This window comes from Lonchura striata, chromosome 11 (assembly GCF_046129695.1).
Source record: "Lonchura striata isolate bLonStr1 chromosome 11, bLonStr1.mat, whole genome shotgun sequence".
Lineage (NCBI taxonomy): Eukaryota > Metazoa > Chordata > Aves > Passeriformes > Estrildidae > Lonchura > Lonchura striata.
In genome coordinates this window covers 11,404,186-11,424,661 of record NC_134613.1, presented here as the reverse complement: position 1 = coordinate 11,424,661, position 20,476 = coordinate 11,404,186, and the positions used below count along the sequence as shown (strand labels likewise).

Genomic DNA, 20,476 nt, shown 5'->3' with positions numbered 1-20,476 from the left:
AGCCCAGGGCCAGGAACCCTCTGCCATCCTCACCTGCCACCCTCGGGCGTGCAGCAGCCAAGAATCAGGCGGCTTCTGATGCCACCTAGGGGCTCTGTCCCTGCCTGCACTGCTCCCTCCCCCGGGAGAATCCAGTGTCGTGCCCCACACACCAGGCACTTGAGCCTAGCACAAACACGGGCAAACAGTGGCAAAACATTTAATGCAAGACAAATTAGGTCTTTCAGGATTCAAATGCAGATATATTTTTATTCCATATAAAAGCCACAAGGACCACAATTGCATCCTAAAAGCACATGAAGTATCGCTATTTCTCTGAAGTACAAAAATAGAGCAATGTCCAATTCTCAGACCTCAAAAAGTAAACAAAATGAGAATTCACCAACTGGTAAATATTGCCTCTTTCAGTCTGAAAGCAGATTCCTCCTCAATCCCAGGCAAATCACCCTTCTCAGCAAAATCAGGAGGCAAATGCTCAGCAAGCCAATAAAAGAGTGCAACAAGAGGGGTGAGCTGCAACTACTTCATCCTTCCTGTAACCTAATCCACCTCCTGCCACTCACCACAGAGAATAAGCTAAACCAGTTATTCCATCAGGCATAAGAAGGAGCAATGCTACATCACAGTGATGAAAACAGCGGTTCAGCATGCCTTGAAGTTAATGCAGATTAAAATGCGTCAAATGCGTGACTTCAACACTTGTTACTTAAATAAATGCAATTAAAATAGTTCATAGAGAATAAAAATTTAATCCCTTCCCCATTTCTGACACTATGATCATTTTATGAGTATAAATAATGCCAACTATACAAACAGCTGAACAAAGAAGAAGATGAGGCAGTTAATGAAATGCCCAAGTCTCAAATATAGTCCATTGTAATGAACTGCCAAGAAATAATTAGCCAGCAGACATCAGAATACCTACGTCTGAAACGTAGGTCTATAAACATCTCTTTCAGCTCTCTGAAGAAATCTAGTTGTATTCAATGGTAAAGGCTTGTTCCACTATTCTTAGAATAACTGGGAGAACTTGCAACAACCACACACTGCCAGGTGTTCTATTCCAACAAGACAGTCGTTTAAGTTTCTAGGGTTGGGGTTTTTTTAACATTTATTTAAATTCAGTATATTGCCATAAGTTACTGTAATGAACACTCAGAAGAGACAAAGAAAATGCTTTTACACAGCTCTCACCCTGGCTCTTTCAGCACCGCTCGGAATTAAAATCAGTGCATATTGTTATATTCAGGCAGGAGATTCTGTTCCAAGGATGCAATGCCCTCTGTACAGGATGTGGGAAGATAATACGACTTCAGAGGAGCCACATCCTGTATTTATTACTAATAATCTACAACCTTAAAAAAGCATCATGAAAAAAAACCAATTTCAGTAGAAATTTCATCTCAGGAATGTCCCACTGAAAGTAGAAAGATGGATGCTGCATAAACCAGACATGCAGGTTTGTGGCTACACAGCAAATCATCCATTGCAACAGTTCACATATTCCATAATGAAAACTGCTGGGTTTAAAACTAATTATGAAAAAACAAATCAACTTTTGGTTGCTTCACAATCCAGTCTATAGATAGCTAAAAGACCTGCTGTGCTATTTTCAGCTGAGGTCATCAGAAGCCCCATCACAACATTACTTAAGGGTCTGAACTGGAGGCACTGTAAAGCCAGCAATGAGACACTGGGATTTTTCTCCAGCCTTTGTCCCACAGGGCTCCAAGAAAGGATGCCTAATGAAACTAAGTGGGTGACACTCCTCAGCAGAACTTAAAAACCAAACAGGAAATTCAGTGCATCTATAAAACACGTGCACAAAATTGTTTCTCTTCCATGCCTGCAGAGCCAACAAGCTGAGGAGGAGGAGGAAGGCAGCACCTTGCTGTACATCAGCCTGCCACAGGTCACAGGCCTGGTTCTCCACTGCCTTTCCCTTGGGAAATGGTAGTAACAGACACTTGATAGCAAAGCAAAACAATATTAATGTGAGAGAATAGGAAGAGTTCTACACTCTGCTTACATGAAACACACACCCAGAAATGTTCAAATCTGCACAGCGCTGTGTTTAGTGTACATAGCTCAGAACTCAGCTGAACCCAGCAGAACAGCTCCCAGTGGCAGCAGCTCTGCAGCCAGGCTTTCCCACCACACGTGTTTCCCAATGCTGGCACAGGTGCCCAGATGGCAGATTTAAACCTGCTGATAAAAACTGGATTTCTTCTTCTTTATTTCACATTATTTCCTTCAACATTTTCAAGACCCACAGCTATCCTAGTTAGTTCTCTTAACAGAGAGATTTGTTGCTACTGTTACCTCTTTTACCTCTTTATTTCCCTGCTCATTTGATACCCAGGGGCTGTCACCTGGTTTGCAGTGCCACAGCCCAGTCCCATCCAAGCTCTTCTGTGGCTTTATCCTGGGGGAGCAGATGAGACCCCCCTTCCCTGCAGAGTCCCACACACCGCTCAAGTCACAAGAAGCCATCCCCTCCCCAAAACCTGCAGGGCCAACAGCTGTCCCACTGCCAGCCTGGAAATGTGCCCCAGCCTTCCCCAGCTGCCATCTCGGTGCTCCCTGGGCCTGGCACACCCTGGGAAGCAGAGAAGCAATCCAGGAGCTGCCCTGGGCCTCTCACAGACACTGCACTGAGGAGGCCCAGCTTCCTGCAGGGCTTCCCTGGCACACTCTTCATCCCTCCTCCATGCCACAGATATCCTTCTCTCCCCTCCACATCAAACAGCTCCCCCATAGGTATCAGCCTGTCTTTTTGTACACAAATCCAGCTTTTATCTAGCCCTCTCCTCCCAAGGCTGCTTGCAACATCCCATTACCCCTGCTTCTGCCCCAATTTTTGCACACATGCATTCCTCTTTCTCCTTGCTCTTTTTTCTCTCATGGCTGCCCACCACACAGTTCCCCTGCACCCTTTTTTGCACTTGAGGAACCTGACTCCCATGGAATGCAATTCTTGCAACCTCTTAGGTTTCCCTGTGCTGAGTAATGCCCTGAGTATCTACATGCACTCCCCAAGCATCTGCCTACTAAAAGAGTCACTCACTTCTTTCCTGCTAGATGGGCACAGCTTCAGGGCCATAGGAAAGGCAAATTCTCTCCAAGTTGTGCCATGGCACATCCCAGAACCCTCTCCTGTCTTTGACTTTACCGTCAGGTGAAAATTTAAAGCTGAACACATGCAGGATGAACGTGGCACCGCTGCCTGATGGTGACCATACAACCTCCCATCTCAGAGGACTCCCCCTTGTTCAACTTCCACAGGTTCTTTCAGGCATCCATCCTCCAGCCTTGCACCTGCACTGAGACACTTCTCACTCAGCTCTGCTGATCAGCTTCAGCCCACTCTAGACACAGAAACTCTCTGGCTTCTGCAAATAAAGAGCTGCAAGTAGCCACAAGACTCTTGCCTATCTCAAAGGTCAGTTCACTGAATGCTAAAGCAGTGTAACTCATCAGCTTTCCATCATACTCTGCTTCTAGGGGTAGAAAAAATAATCTGTGACACCTTTTAAAATGGTTTTAAACCCTAAACGAAGATCTTCAGAAGAGTTACAAATGCATGCTACTCCAATTCTTAAGGATTTTTTTAAAAGGAGTTTAAACATAACTGCACTCACCCCTAGGTGGCAAATTAACTCTTTCCAACAGGTATCTTACATGGCCCTGCATGGCAGGACTGGCTGCTCCCACCTGGCTCATGTGTGCAGCTCTGGGGCTGCCACCATCAGGCCAGCCCAGCTCCACAGCAGCAGCAGCACAGAGCTCCAGGGCAGCACTGCAGAAGCTGCAGTGTGGGGCAGGCCAACACCTTGCACTCACCCCACACACTGCCTCCTTCCCTGCCAGGCTGCCTCTGCAGCTGTGATGGCCCAACAAGTGAGTCTACCAGAATACTTCATCCAAAACCTGCTCATGAATGAAAAATATGAACAGCAAGCATCTGACCAACATTTAATACCCCACAACTTTAAGGTTCAGTTCTCTGTCCTCAGAACAGGGAACAATGTGTGCAGACTGTTGCCTCACCATCCTACTTCTACAGGCAACGAGGGGAACAGGACCTGGCTAACAACTTAGCCATTTTCTTCTCAAGTAACACACCTGCTCTGCAGGCACAGCATCATCCATAAGCATTTTGACATCTATTTCAGAAGTTTTCACATTGTCATGGTTTCTTTTGAAAATGCAGCAGAGGGCTTGTGACCTGTCCTAGTACAAAGTACTGAAGCCACAGCCACACAGGCCACTGAGTTCAGCACCCTATTCAGACAATTTACAGAACACCTGCATGGATTCATTATTCTTAGCATGTATATTCTAAACATCCCAGGGAGCTACACAGTTGCACCACAGCTTATTTAGTAAAAGAGTTAAAACCAGAAAAGGCTGTGCTTGATTAAATCTAGATCAGATTTCAGAAAAGCTGCACTAAACTTCTGACTTTCCAAAAACCGTAACAGCACAGAATTATATTTCAGATGTATGTAGACAGTTCTACAGAAGTACTCACCAGGGTAACAGCGCTGTTGACATTCACCTGCAGGCTACTGCACGTTTTCAGCATCTAACAATCCACTGAATCATGCTTCTGCAAGAGTCTGCTAATGGTACCCACAATTACTTGTCTGAGGGGTCCTTCCAGAAGGAGACATTGTTTAAAAGCACTACAGAATTGATCAGTCTGGATTTTCATTCCTGTGAATCACATCACGAGTAAACACTGCAGCAGGAGAGCAGATGTCTGCATTACGAGAATGAAAATCCTAATTACTAACAGTTTTATTTCAATTTTCACTGTGAACTATCTGCTGCTTTGCCACTCCTTTGCTCAGGAGCTGAACTAATCAAGCCAAAACTGCAACTCACCTTTCTGAGTTTGACAAATTTCAGGAGAATACAATGCACTCAAGCTATCTCCAGGTCCTACACTGGGCCTCACCACAAAGCTACTGCTACTTAAAGTACTCAGCAGTAACTAAGAACTTTACTGAAGTGACAAGAAACACTGTAAAGTGACATATAACAATTATTAGCTCTGCACTGCAAACACTTTGCCCATTGCAAATATTTTCATCCTGAACAGCTGGAGCTACTGCCCGACAGCATCCCAGTACATACATGGGTGACTGAGTGCTCACAGAGGGGCTTCCACACATGGACCCACGGTACACATGAGCTAAACTGCATTTCTCAATTACCTTTCAAGTTTCACCAACTTGATTGTACAAGCCATAATGATACATGAACCCACATTCCTACCCCCTCCAAGAGAAGTAAGCTGCTAGCAAGAAAGAGGCAGTCCATGCAGATATGTTCCATGAAAGCTAAGTGAGGACTGCCTAAACTCACTGGTACTAAACAAAACTAAGTATTTTATTTTGTGTTTATTCTTAGCCTTAGAGCTCAAGACTATTAGCATTTTTCAGCTGCTATTAACCAAAAACTGACTACTCAGAGCATATTCAGGGTAATCAGACACCTGGCTTCTACTCAGAAGTAACCAGTAACAGAGAGGTGTCTGGATATCTTCATGGATCACAGACTTAATTACACAGGTTACCAAATCTTAAGGGTCAGCATTTTAGCTTTTTTTTTTTTTTTGCATGATAAAATGATGCTCAAGATTAATATTTAACTGAAGATTCACTATGAACTTCATTTAGACAAACCTTTGTCCAGTCTAATTAAACACACAGAAACAACCAATATTTCCAAATATTTCATTTCATTCAGCAAGCTATCTCCCAACAACTAACAGATTATGCTCAAAATATCCCTTTTCCAGGGGTATTTCTCACATTTTAAAATTATATATACCATTCCCATTTCACTCACTTGTTGAATGGAAGAGGCAAATACTTTTCCCTCAGCTGCCATTTAATTTCACTTAATTTTTAGGAGTCAATGATTGAACTAAACCACTGAAATCAAGAATAATGAAGGTAATGCTACAGAACAGGCTCCTGGAGCCAAAAGCAGGCTTAGCTCTTCAGCAAAATGTGATTCCAGGTGTGCAGCTTCCAATTACTGCCAGTGAGTAACTTGACTGTCTTTTAAATATCAACTAATTCATTTAGTTTATATGGCCACTAATAGCAACTGTAGGCCCTCACCATTTATCATGCCAAAAGGCTTAACACAGAAAGAAAATCAAATCATAAAGAAAATTGACCAACCTTAATGAAAGGAATTTTGTCACACTTTGTCAGAGCTTGGATAAAAAGTTTCTGTAGCACAATCTGACTCCTGCAAAAATAGTTCAAAATTATTTTTAGCCTTTTCTTCGGACAGTCCCATCACAGCAGAAGGAGTTGCAGCTTTCACCAAGGGCTGGCCAGCCTCACAGATGCCTCAGGCACAGCTACCAAGGTCCAGAGAAGCAGTGCAAGGAGCACAGAGCAACCAGGACCTGGCACACAGCATCGATGCCGAGCAGCAACGAGCACAGCTCTGCTTGGCAGGGCACCCTGTGTGCTCTTCCCAAGAAACTGCTGCCCACACAACAAACTGGTCCTGCCAGAGGATGTCCAGCTCTGAAGCAGATGCCTCGAGTCTCAATTTCAGATTGCCTCCAGACACTGCATTCACACAGGATCCAGAATCCCCCTGCAGCAAGCACCCAAGCCTCTCAAGTACTTTCCTCCACTGAACTAGCAATAAAACTAACACAGTTCTGAAAGGAGCTGTCACATGTTTTCAGAGCAAATTAAAAAACAAGACTAAAATTCCATCCACAAAAAATATTAAATAAATGTTGAAGTTTTTCAATTCAGAGGCCTTCAAAGAGTTACCACTTGTGGTACTAAGTAACTGCCTTTCCAGTCTGTATTTTAATGTAGTGGTGGTTCTGAAGAGGAAGGGAGAAGGGACACGGGAATATTTCCACTGAAGTCACAAAGACTACTCCAGGTATTTTCAAGTGATTTCTAAACAAGGGCAAGAAGGAGGTAAGGCAAACACAGGAGAACAAGCTGCTCATCCTATTATCCAGTACGTTTTTCTTATACACACTAATTTTTGTTTGTCTAAAGGACGCTTGTGTTGACACTTACAAGGCAACCTCGCTCCTACTGAGAAAAAGTTGCAACAGTTTGTGTTGCTGACCACCTTAAAAACAGTATAATCCACTTTACTTTATATGCAAAGTCATGAACTGTAATTCCTACTGTCCAGTGCAATCTAACTTTTTCACCCACAGGTGTCCCAAAACCTTATAAAGGCAATTAGGAATTTCTGACTGAGAAATACAGGTTGCCTGCACGCCTGTGAGGCCATCCATCAGAAAGGACACCCATCCATGACAGACCTTGATATTTAACCACAAACTTCCTCTCAGGGGGAGATACAAATATGCCTCATTTAATAAACAAGTTCTCCCCAGGAACAAGATTGAAGTACTGACAATGGGCAAGGGACGGCGCTCCCAGGCAGCTCCAGGGAAAGGCGGAGTGGGATTCATCACTGTGGAGGAACACAGGTACACCCCAGACAGCCAGGGACACACGTCCTGCCCTGGAACAGGCAGGACCTGCCCTTGCAGGGTGTCTGTGGGTCACAGCTGGGGAGGGACAACAGCTCAGGTCACACAAGCCATGAGGACAATGCACTCAGCGGGGGCAGGTCCCACCAGCCCCACTCCTGCGGCTACACCTGGCCTGCCACCCTTTGACAGGTACAATGCCACCACAGCAACCACAAGCCATTAAAAAGAAGCCACAAAGGAAATATTTGGGAAGTTTTGAATGTTTTTTTTCCACTGTCTTAATGATTAAACATTCAACACCACAAAACACTGGGCAGCTTACTGAAAGCCTGTTGATGGCACAGCAGCTGATAACAAGCATCCTACTTGGTGAGAGATAATCCTTGTTCCATTAAATCAAGAAAGCATTAAAAGTGAGATACTGGATAACTCCATTTAGAACAAAACAAAACAAAACAAACCCTCAAAATTCCCAAAGATCTAGTGTAATAGAAATATCCCACCACTTCCAGAATTTTTAGATTTAGGGGATTCTTCTCACTGGCTTGAAAGCACCAATTTGTGCTGGCCTTTTGCTCAGGCTCTTTCAGGGTGACAGTGCACACACTGCTTTTTCACCTATTCAACTGACCTTGAGTCACCTGCTGATAGCTTGTACACACAGCCCAGCATTCTACCTGGACTGCTGCAGAGGGAGGTGAGGGAGCCACCACCCTGTCCTCATTGCCACAGTTTAAAAATAAAGAGCTCCTTATTTATATATCAGGTTTTGTAATATTAGATATTAGAAAGGCTTGAACCAAAAATCCAAATTTGGATCCTGATCTGAATTTTGCAGCTCTGGCCCTTCTCCAAATACTTCTGTTTGGCAAGCAGCTGAGTAGAGTAACAAGAGAAGGCAACATACATAACTTATGGGATCCGTATAAAAACATTAGAGCTCAACCCCTGCTTTCAAAACTATACACACACAGAGAAAAAGACTAACAAACCACCCCAAGCTCCAATTAATTAAAAGATTAATCAGTGCTTCAGTATAAGTCTGATCACCCCAACCTGAGCAGTACTGTCATCTCACCTAATTATATGATTTTTTCTGATTCATTTATACAGTGTCCAGAAACTCTTAGGGGGAGTTTCCAAGTGTAGAGGTTTCAGGTAGAGATTTGGATTCCTACTTGCCAGTGGCATATAGACACATGTAAATAAAAGCAAAACTCTCCCAAATGGCAAACAACCCAGCTACAGAGGCCTGGGATGACAACCCTGCAATTCTGTGCTTCTTAAGGACTCAGAACTGAACCATGAGCGTCATACCTCTGACTTGGTTCAATGGAGAAAATCCTGCAGTGGAAAGTAAAATGTTTATGAAACAAGGAATTGCATATATTTGATGCTGTGAAGTCAACAACTGCATGCACTCCAATGCATTCCAAATGAACAAAGTAAAACTTATCCAAATCTTTTATTAATTGAATAGTGGTTTTCCCTCATATAGTTTTTTTAGATTCTATTGTTTCAAAAAACAAAGACAAACAAAACCCACAGACAAGAGTGAAAAATCCACTCTTCCTAAAAGCAGGTTTATAAAGACCTTTTTTCTGCAAAGCTATTCCCTTCAACTCAGAGCCAGGATATTCAATAAAACCTCAGCTCCGTTCTCCAAAGGTTACATAAAGGTCACCATTCATTTTACTCAGGTTTATTTTCTAACCTTGTAAAAACGCCTGCAGACCAAATTGGCTTGCACACCTGCTGACCTAGAAACTCCAGCACTGTGGTGGCCGTGCCCCGTTTTGGAAAGTTCCTCCTCCTCCCACGCCGCTGGCAGCGATGGCTGCGCCGCTGCCCTGCCCGCAGCCCAGGCTTCCCCTACAGCACAGGGATGCACGCCGCAGGGAATGAGACAGATCTTCAACCCTGCTTTGCTGAGAAGGAATCCTTCTGGGGCTGCCCCACAAAAGGAGTGCCCTGTACACAGGAATGTGCAGTAACATAAAGAGCGAACCTGGCCCTATTTCAGAGGATTGGAAGATGGAACAACCCATGGAGGCCATGTCCAGGAGAAGTCAAGTTGAGAAAGGGACAAATGGTGTAGGATTGCTTTTTGCCAATTCATGAGTTCTGCACCACAGATGGTTATATCCTGGTTTAAAATTTGTTTGCGATCAGAGTTAGGTACATCAAGTGACTGGATGGATTGTTTTATGGAAACATCTTTTCTAAGAGCTAGCACTTTTTTCCCTCCACAAGAACTACATGGGAACTTGTACAGAACCAGGTGGAGTGAAATTAAACAAATTACACTTTCTGTTCCTGTCCATTTGGGGAAGCAGAGTGTGAAGGAGAATGACAAGCTGCTAAATCTTTGCCCAAGGAGGGGTGACCTTCCCTGAAATCACCATGAACTAATCTAAAATATGGCCCATGGTTCAGTTTTTTCCTATGTATTTTTGAGTGTTTATACACCATATCAGGAAACACATTCAGGATAGGCAAACCTTACCAACACCTGGAATCACTGGAACCAAGAAGCCAGGGAAAACTGAGTCAGTGACAAGAAATCTTTGCAGTTTTACATTCCCATAATTTCTCAGCTAACGGGCTCAAGGTACTTTTTCAAAGCAGGTAGACACACTTCTGATGTTGCACAGATTAAGTGAAGTAAGTGCAGCCTGTACACCTGTCAGTGACAATTATTTGAGTTTCCTTACAGAAATCAGTAATCCATAATTAAAGAATTATAACCTGTGTTTCCCACCTCCAACAATGAATTAACCAGGATGAAGCAGGGAATGACAGCCACTGCATTTTGAGCTGGGGGCACAGAATAACCACAAGTACTCTGTAATCAGAGGAAATTTTGAGTTCTCTCAGTTTTGACAGGATACTTAACAAAATATTGAAGGTTATGTCAGGGTTTTTTTCTCTTACTTCCTGTCTCCCTCTTCCAAGCAACAAGAGAGAAAATGCAGATGGATTGGTTTACACATTAATCGAACCTGACTCAAGAAATTCTTGTTTTAAAAAAATACATACATAAATTTCCACTGCAAAAGAAAACAAGGATATACCAAAAAGGTATATCTATCTGCATTTGCTAAAAGCCTGAAACACACACCCCCCAAACTTCCTTCCTCATTGCCAGGCATTTTATTAAAAATATCAAGTCAATCAATATTAATTTTATTAAAAATATGAAATCAATCATTTTTTCTGCTGACCTAATTATACACATAAGTAGCAATTCCTATTATGAAAAACCTCAATGGCATTTCCCAAGTTGAAGAACACTTTCTCTGCCAACAGCTAAGTGACAATCCACGCTTGCTGACAATGCCTAATGAGGAGTGATGGATGCAAAAGGGAGCAGGAATGTTTTAAGTCATAAAAAAGAATGGAGCCTTCTAAAGATTAGAAAACACTGGTGTTACAATAAGCTAATCTGGTTTTCTAGCACAATAATAAGAGCACAATTCATCTCCTACTCCTTCTTCAACATGAGACAAACTGGGCATTAGGACACAATTTTGGCACTGCCCAGACTCGCTCGTGTGGTTTTCCAATACAACTTCTAGCTAGAAGAACAACTGGAGGACAAAAATTATGGGCCTGAAACCCACACACACATCCAGCTTGAAATGGCTGCAAATGCAGTGCTTTGTGTTTGCCACTCCACACTGCCTGGCCCTCAGCTTGGTTTACACATGAGACAGTGGGGTGGGGAAGGAGAGAAATTAACCTCTCAAGCAGAATTGTAATATTCAAATCCTAACAGATGCCTTTAGGACAAAAAGAGCTGAGATGAAGGCAAGGTGGAAGAAGCTGTGGCCAACCCATGCACAGATGCAAGCACCAGATTACTATTTACAATGGTAAACAAGTGCTCATTGCAGAACCATCACCAGTTATTTGCAACAGTGAACAAGAAAACAAACCTGTCCGCTTCTTCAATGTTTGCAGATACTGGATTTTGGATTAATACCGTCAGTGGAGGGATTAAATTACCTAAAACTGTCGGTCTTTTATGCCAGCAATGACAGACCCTCAGCTGACACCATCCTCCCTTGGCTATCTCTGCATCTCAATCCTCGTGCCACGCTGCTTTTACATCCGTACTTCGCTGGCTGTCTTCAGCTGTAAGATATTCCTTGGCAAATTAATGTGATCCTGAGTAGACTCTGTCTTCACCACCATATGTCTGGGTACAGAAACATCATATACAAATAACACACACTTGGTAATACAGTAACCTCACCCAAAGAAATAAGTGAAACCCCATTAGTCTATATGCTCAGACAGCTGACTAGGGAGGTTGTCCCGCCTCGGGCTCCAACGTCTGGACAAAAAGCTATTAATAAATATGAAAGCTTTAACGAATCTAAAGAGAAATAAAAACAGGCAGATTAAGGCCCCGTGTCCAGTGAAGACCAGGGCAATTTACAAACCCGACCATGCTGACACTAATCAGTCAGGCTGGGCTCCCAAAGATGTGTTCTCTCTGTCTAGACTTCTAATCCGTCAATGGGAAAAGACATCCAGTGTTATTTCTGCCCGCTTCACCCACACCGTAAGAACACATCCAACCACCTCAGCAACTCACACGCAGCACGAAACAAAACCAGACACCACTTTGCTGCATGTGTTCAAGTGGGGCAGCTGGGACTCAAATACAGATAGACAGTGATGAGCTTCAATTACTGTAACCAAATAGCAGTTAAATACCTGTATATGATGTTGTAATGCAAATAAATACTTCCTGATTTGCTTTTAAGCACAGCTACGTCACTCTTCTATCCTCCCCTCCTTAGCTCAAACTAGTGGTCATCTTTTATGCCTAAACACACCCCCCAAAAAAAAAAAAAAAACCCAAACAAAAAAAAACCAAAAAAAACCAAACAAAAAAAACAAACCCCAACAGACTGGACACCTAAAAAGCATATTTGTAAATCTTCAGTACTTATTCTGACCATGCCTGCAAACGCAACCAGCAGGGCCTAAACTATTGTTTCAATTCAAGGGACTCCACATGTACACAATTACTTAATATACTTTTGTCAAACTACATTTTAATTTAATACAGATAATTAAATAAGTACAAATTGAGATAATTAATAGCTCATTGTCCCACTCGTGGTCTGCATCAGTCTCTATATTTGTCTGGGAAGTGGAGGGACAAGCACAGACTTGTTTGTGACCCTCAAGTCCAGTATTTACGTTGCTGCTATATTTTGCTATTCTATTTTCACTGACAATACAATCTGAAGATTGAAACCCTTAAAAAGACCAACCAAACAAACAAAACCTGTAACAAACACAACCAACTAAAAGCCTCCATCCATGGTGTACAAACACGTGCGGGGGAAAAAAGGAGCTGAGAGAAAACAAGAGAGAAGAGTACTGAGCTGGATGTGCTAACCTGCTGGGAAGCAAAGGGGGAACTGAATGCACCGACCTGCCAGCACATGCAACTGGCAGGGAAAGAGGGGAGGAAGAGGAGGGAAGGATAAAAGAGGAAGAAGCTCTGCTCTGCTCATTACGCCTCATTCTGTTAACAGCAGTGCACTGCCATTTTCACAGCTGGCCTTCCACAACCTCTGCTGGTGTTTATCCATCATCAGCACCCACTGAACAGAGAGCAAACCCCCGTTTGCTGCCAGTTCAGAAGGAGACCTTCCACTGTTTGTTGGGGTGCAGTGTGCACAACGTCCTCAGCAGTGCTCCTCATCCCTGCTGCACCAAAACAACCACTGCACCTCCAGGAAGATGCAAATTCACATTGAACTCCAACCTCAAAGGAAGACTGCTTGATCACAATAGAGAAGAGTAAGATTTGAAAACATCAAAAGAAGATGTTTTCTTATAAAAAAATAACCTTATCTTCAAATACTGCATTTCAACAGCACAACCTGCAGGGAACAGATGCTGCCTGGGAGCAGCAGGGAAGTTGAAGCCTGGTGCAGGAAGCAGGTAGCCAGGAGGAACACTCCGTGAAGGTGAGGAACGCCTGTGAAAGCATCAGGAGACAGGGCTGCAAGGTGCTGAAAGCCTCTGCCGGTCACAGGCACCTGGCACCAGGCAAGCCACTCACCCCGGGCAAAACGCTTCATTCCTTTGTACCAAACATGGGCTCGGGCTATTCCCCAAGTTCACCTGAATCAAACAAGCAGCGTTCATTTCAGAAGCTAACATATGTGCTCTTTTACCTTGAGAAGAAAAGCCACAATAAAAGGGTTTACTTAGTAGCCATTTTGTCTTCAACTTGGACATGATACCTCCTAATCTGAATGCAATGTAAACATGCTCGCCGAGGCTCATTTCCAAACAGCACGTTCATGCAAAGAGAAGGAAATGTGAAAAGACCATCACTAAATACCACAATAAATTAGGAGGGTGTGAGATTTTATGATCCAAAAAGACAGAAAATTCTGCAGATCATATGCCTTCTCTAGGTCACATTGCAGAGAAGACCAAAACAAAAGGTAGCAAGTGTGGATGAAGGAAAATGAACTATTATTTACTGTTTAAATAAATAAAAATAAAATAACCGCCATCCCAATAATAAAAGCAATTTCAGTATGCCATACAATAAAAAAAATCTGAAGGTAAGATTATATTTAGATTCTCTTTATTTTCTAGCGACATCCATTCAAACCAAACAATCTAACTGTAATATGACGTAATATGCCAGCTAGATCAGTATGTTTTTATTGGGATGAGTGTATGTATAAAATACACATGGTGTGTGTGTATATAAAGGAAAACATAACATGAGTAACCTGTATTTACAACTCCCAACTTTCAGTACTCTTTACCAGTGCCCTCAGCCAAAAGCAGCTTTTAAAACCGTACATAAAATACAAATGCTGCAGGTGACAGCCTCTTACAGATACTAAAAAAAAAAAAACCATAAAACAAAGAACAACAAAGTGCTCTATTTGCACCAAACTAAACTCGATTTACCTCGTTCGCCTAATACACATAAAATGAAATTCTTAAATAAAATGCTAAGTTTACTAGGAAACTGAATATTTAGTGAAAGGAATCAACAAAAACAACCTGGATTCCTATGCAGAAACTTGAAAACCATCGTGAGCTCCAGCCAAAACTGCATTTGAACAGCCTGAGACCTCAGAAGAGCAGAGGTTTACAGGAGGCTGGACAATCGCCGCCTTCCTGCCCAGCTCCGCATCCCCCGCTGCAGCAGCGCGCTGCCGGGCGCTCATGTGCGCGCTGCGAGCGCGGCCGGGAGCGCCGCGGGCCGCAGGTGACCGAGCGCGGCGCGGCCGCGACCCCCGCCCGCCGACACGCGTGGGACCCGCGCCGCCCGCACAAAGGGGCCGCGCCCCCCGCAGCCCTTCCCCCGCTCCCCCGGCCCGGGGCCCGGCCCTTACCAGATGGAGCTGCGGATCTTGTGCTGCAGCGCGCTGGCCTCGCCGCCCTGCAGCCCCGGCACCAGGGCCGGCAGGGCCCCGCCGGGCGCGGGGGTGCCGGCGAGCCGCCGCGGCGGCTGCCCCCCCTCCGGCTGCTGCTCCTCGGCCATGGGACGCGAGCGGCGCTGGCCGCACTAGGCCTCTGCCGCAGCGCTCGAGTGAGTCGCCTTCCCCCGCCGCCCGGGGGACATCACGGGCGGAACCCGGCCCGCCGCTACGCCGCAGGATGGCGAGCCCGGCCCGCGGCTCGGCGCATGGCGCCCGGCCCCCGCCGCCCCCGCGCAGGGTCGCTCCGCGCTCCCCCGCCCCGCAGCAGCACCTGGCCCGGCCCGGCCCGCCCCGCGCCGCTCCTCGCCCCGCGGCCGCCGTGCCCGCCCGGCCGCCGAGTGCGCAGGCTCGGCGTGCCCGACACACGGGCCGCCCCGCGCCGCCGCCGCCGCCGCCGCCGCCGGGGAGGGGGCCGGGGCCGGGGCCGCGACTGGGGCCGGGGGCGGCGAGCGCAGCCGGAGCGGGGGGGCGGCCCGTCCGTCAGCCGCGGCGGGGAGGGGGCTGGCCTGCGCCCGGAGCGGCCCGGCGGCGCAAACAACACGTGTGTGCGCGTGTGTGCCCGCGAGTCACGGCGCGCACCGCGCGGCACACGCCGCTGCCCCGCTGCCCGGGCGCGCCGCAGACACGTGAAGGCGCTGCGGCGGCAGCAGCATTACATCAGCTGCGGCACCGCGGCCGGGAGCGCCCCGCGCCCGGCCCGCCCTCCGCCAAGGCTCCTCACAAATAACAAGTGCTCGCACGGCGCTGGGCGAGCCGGACGCGGCATGGGCGGCAGGCCGGGCCGCCGCTCGCCCTCAGGCTTCCTGCGTGCCCCCGAGACATAAGTGGGGCCGGGCTGCCGTTAGTCCCACCGGCCTTCACCCGCAACCTTTCTGTGAAAACAATTTCCCAAAATTTAAATTGTGCAGCTGCCACAACTGCTTTCTCTGAACTACAGGCACAAGCCATGTTTCTGCCCTTGGGATCGTGGCTTTTAATGGAAAAAGCCAGAGGAACTGCACAGCCTGGGATAGTGAACAGGTAAATACCTAAATTCAGGGACGATGATACGACTCCATGACCCATGTGGGTCCCTTCGAACTCTGGATATTCCACGGTAATTGTTTCTCTTCCCTGTAGGGTTATGGTAACACAGCCTGCTCAAGCTGCCCCCCTGTTGCCCCTCTTTTCCCAGCCACTCCAGTTCTGGTCTGTTCCCACTGGAATTTACAACTGGGACACTCAGCCCACTTGGCAGGGACATGCAGGTACCCTCTCTGACACAAGGATGCAGTGACTCCCTCCCTAACTTGTGCTGGTCACAGAAAATGTGGGCTTAAAGGTGACTAATAATATAAATATACACATGGAGACACGGCATTGCTAAATTTAGGAGATGAGCATTTTGTCATCAGCCGAAGCAAAGGCCTTTCAAAAATAAATATTTGCTTATGTCTCCACTGCTCCAAAATCAGGACATTAATGGCTGTGACAATGACGGTGATCTTCCCCTTACAAAACCTCTCATCAGAATCAAACAAACTAAGCCTTCTTGTTCCTGCCTCTTATTTAAAGTGTTTTTTAATGATAATTAAAAATTTCTGAAAGTCATTTAAAAAAAATTAGGAAAAAATAAAAGCAAAAATTTTAATCATAAGTAAACAAAAAAGTAATCAATTTTAAATCCTAACAGTTATGCTTTTTGCAAGAAAACTACATCAGTGTGCAGGTAAACTGGCACAGGAAGACAAGGGTGAATGTTCTTGGTGATATTTTTTAGTTTTGTGGCAATTTCCCCTTAAGAGCAACTGCATCAACACAGTCAGGGTTGCTTCTGTTGAGATCTTTTGTTGGACTCAGTCACATCTGCCCGATCAGAATTTAACCCACAGGGATCCAAGCCATAAAATCATTCTGGCCAACACTTATATATTGTCTCAGATTGAAACTGATGACCCTACACCTCAGAATAAGGTTCAACAGATGCGCATCATGTTTGCAGGAGCACAGACCATTACAATAAATTGTAGAAAATACACATTGTTTCAGTGTTGCTTTCAGTCTAAACCAGCTGGATGACAAGTTTACTATTTAGTTCCTCATTAATTTAGGTCCCAGACATGTCCTTTTAATCATGTTTATTTAGAGCTGTATGGGCATCATGTGACCCAGAAAAAAATAATAGTCACTTCTCTTCTGCAAAATCTGCAATACCACGCCAGACTGGCACCCAGAGGCACCAGTGCCACCCTGAAATCACACCAGGTGTTTTAGGGCAGAATGGGATTAAACTGGCACAGAGATTAAACAAGTGAGCCAGACTCCCAGGTTGCATTTTGGTGGTCAAAATGGTCCATGGGCTTCCAAAGCCATGTTTATGCTCCCATATCTCACTATCAATCAATTGTTCTATAAAAAATTTTTTTTTTCCTGTGCCTTTGGTGTGAAGCCTTCCAAGTACAGGCCTGTTATTGCTGGGTTTGAGCATCAGGCCCAAAACAAGATTTTACAAGAGCCCAAAATGAGATCAGGCTCCTGTTTTGTGTAAAGAAAAGATTTGCTTCTCAGGCCTAGCAGCAAATAAAAAATTAACATTTTTTCACAGTGTGATACTTAGAAGAAATGGGGCTGTGTTGTGTATAAGTACAGAGAAGCTCTCTCTCTGCTCTCCATAAGCCTTTTCCTGTTAGGAGTAACTCCCCTCAGTGCTCTCCTGGCGTTGGCACAGGTCTGTCACCTGCCTGTTTGCACACCCAGTGGGGAGTCCTTTACACACCCACTGCTTCCACACCCAGCATGGGAGTCCTGCCCTTTACACGCTCACAGGTCCATAAATGGGGGCCATTTCGGCTGCCTCCCACACAACCTGCTGAATTTGCCTCGTGTTTCGTACAGTCTCATGCACCTCTGCAAAATGGGCAAAGATGCTGGCAGCTCATACACAGTTTATGTGGCCATGTGTAACTACAGCAAATACACAAAGAGCTTGTGCTGACAGAATTAACTTGAAGATACTGAAGGAATTATTTAGCCACTATAAGATGAACAGCCATGAGATGGACAGACTGGACATCTCTCCACCAAAGACCACTACAACCTTCTGCTGGAGTTCTTGTACCTAATGGTTCTGAAAACCTTAATTTGATGCAGACATTTAGCTCCTGGTCAGCACTCTATAAGAAACACACCAAAAGTAATACATATGAGTTATTTTAAGTCCCCTTACTGTAAAGAAAGACGTGTGAAAGTTACAGCATGTCAGAAACCAGACTAGTGTTGGCAGGACCAGGATCTTTCCTGTTCCTTCCCATTTTCCAAACATCTGCCCTTGTGGAAGAGCACAGCAGCTGAACTGTATGTGAGTGCTTCCTCTCTCCTTCTACAGGCAGATTTTACTTGTCTAGAAAACTGATGTCGCTGTACTAGAGCTACAATTTATGTCTTTTCTAACTCAAGAGCACTGCAAGTCTCCTGTGCCGGACAGATATATTAATCCGAGGATGATCTTCAACAGAGAATGAAAGCTGTTCTGGAGAGAAAGCTGGCTGGCTGCATGAGGACGAGCTCCACTGTGCTGTCCTGACACAGCTGGGAGCCAACTCCATTTTGCCAGGTTAATTCCAAAAGCTCTGTTTATATTCCCTCTATTTCTGGAGCTTCGGATCTAACACATTCCCTCTCTGTGGGGAAAAGTTGTGCTTAAGTATTGTCCAACCCATTTTCCAAGATTTTCTCTGCTGTAGTTCAGCGTGGCTTTGTTTTGTTTTGATTTTTCCATAATAGATTGTGTCTGACAGTTGGGGAATACAGTGTCTCTCGCTTTCAAGGAGGAATGCCTCGCTGCCCTTTCTCCAGCTCGCAGCCAGCACTGAGGGGAAGGAGCTTTTCCCACTCTCCTGTCCACAGAGAGGGATCTGCCACCTCTTGTCTAGCACAGGGCCAGGGACCTGCATGCGCAGAGGTATGAGCCAGATAAATTATGAAATCTCACTATCTTTATTCTCAAAACAAACATGAAGCACATTCTCTGAGGATAATTGACTTTAAAGGTTTGCTAAAAAAAGACACTTCCCAAAAGCTTTAAACTCCAGTTCAGTGAACTCAATTTTGATGCCTTTTTGCAACTCTCCTTCCCCAGGGATGCCTGTCTCTGTGTATCCTGAGCTATGCCCAAGACATTTTGCTCTGGTTCTGTTTATTTTCTTAGCTCCATGCATGTGTAGTATCTGTAAAATCTAAGTGCAATAACTAGTAATTGCCCTAACCATTTTAATGAAAACTTCAGCTTTTATAGTTTCAATTATTAAAGGAAAAAAAAAAAAAAAAAAAAAAAGCCAGTTAGCCCAGCTTCAAATTCACATCATCCCAGCTGACAGAAGAAAATTATCTGTTCAAACTGGGTAGTGGAAAGGGGGCTACTTTAATTAAAACGAAAGCCTGCTTCACCAGAAATTTTATAAGCTTTGCTGGGTCTTGCAGCATCTGTTTGGAGTGGGAGTGAGCATTGTGTGGTGCACAGTATGGCCACTTGGCAAATAACAGGAAATGTTAAAAACGTGCTGGGGAAGTCTGAGGTAGGCCCCATGATCATGAGTCCTTCTCTAGCAAAGGAAGAGCATTAACCACCCCTCTGCCTAGTGATGGAAATGGCTTTGGACTCTGCATGGCAGCTTATGAGCCCTTCCTCTGTGTGAATGTGGACGATCCTGAGGTGTGAGACAGCAAGGCCTGGGCTCCCAGCCTGGCTATGGCTCACCAGGGCTGGTCGGAGGAGGATGTGGCATTCTGCATCTTGGGTAAGACATTGATCACTTGCATTCCATAAGTGATGATGACTAAATTAAATTCCCAAGGTCTATCCATGTTCTTTCATGATACAGATACTTTGAAACTTTATTTCTGTAGACTGTCTTCTCTGTACAGTACTATAAATCTTTGTCTTAGTGTAATGTCAAATGGGCTCAGCTGCTCAACTGTAAAAAATGCAGTGTGGTGTTCCTAGATACTGCATTCTTGACTTCAAGTTGGAAGAAGTCAATAAGGTGGGAAAAGGTAGCAACTACTATAGCCTAAGAAAACTACTTATTAGAGGACAGTGGATAGTAAAAGTGATGATTAAGGCTGTCCTGTACAGGACTGATAAGTAGGAAGGAAGGGCTCTCACTGAAAGAAATACCAAAGTTTGGTACTTGGCTGAATGAGGTTTTAAACAATTTTTCCCCATTTTTGGGTCTGTTGAATGTTGATGCTCTGCAAGTAGAAACTCGGGGAAAAATATTTTTAGTCTGACCACTATGCAGATGCCTCATCTTGTCAGTTGTCGGAGACCAGTTTTGGGGAGATTCTGAGTGAATAATGCTCAAGGAGGAAGAAATATATGCAAGTGACATAACAAGGCAATCAGCACTTCAGTATTCCTGGGATTTCTTTCCATTTGAGATCCCGTAGTAATCTGGAAAGGCACAAGCATTCAAAATCCAACACTGCCTACCTGCAGATTGGCTGGAGT

At 45.0% G+C, this 20,476-nt stretch overlaps 1 protein-coding gene across 1 annotated transcript in view; it reads right to left on the bottom strand.

The window, feature by feature from the left end:
* RFX7 (regulatory factor X7) overlaps positions 1-14,999 on the bottom strand; it is a 47,806-nt gene extending 32,807 nt beyond the window's left edge. Inside the window, exon 1 of the mRNA XM_021537403.3 lies at positions 14,902-14,999. The gene's annotated coding sequence lies outside the window, so the exon portion shown is untranslated. The remainder of the gene's footprint in view (positions 1-14,901) is intronic.
* Positions 15,000-20,476: the final 5,477 nt, after the last annotated feature.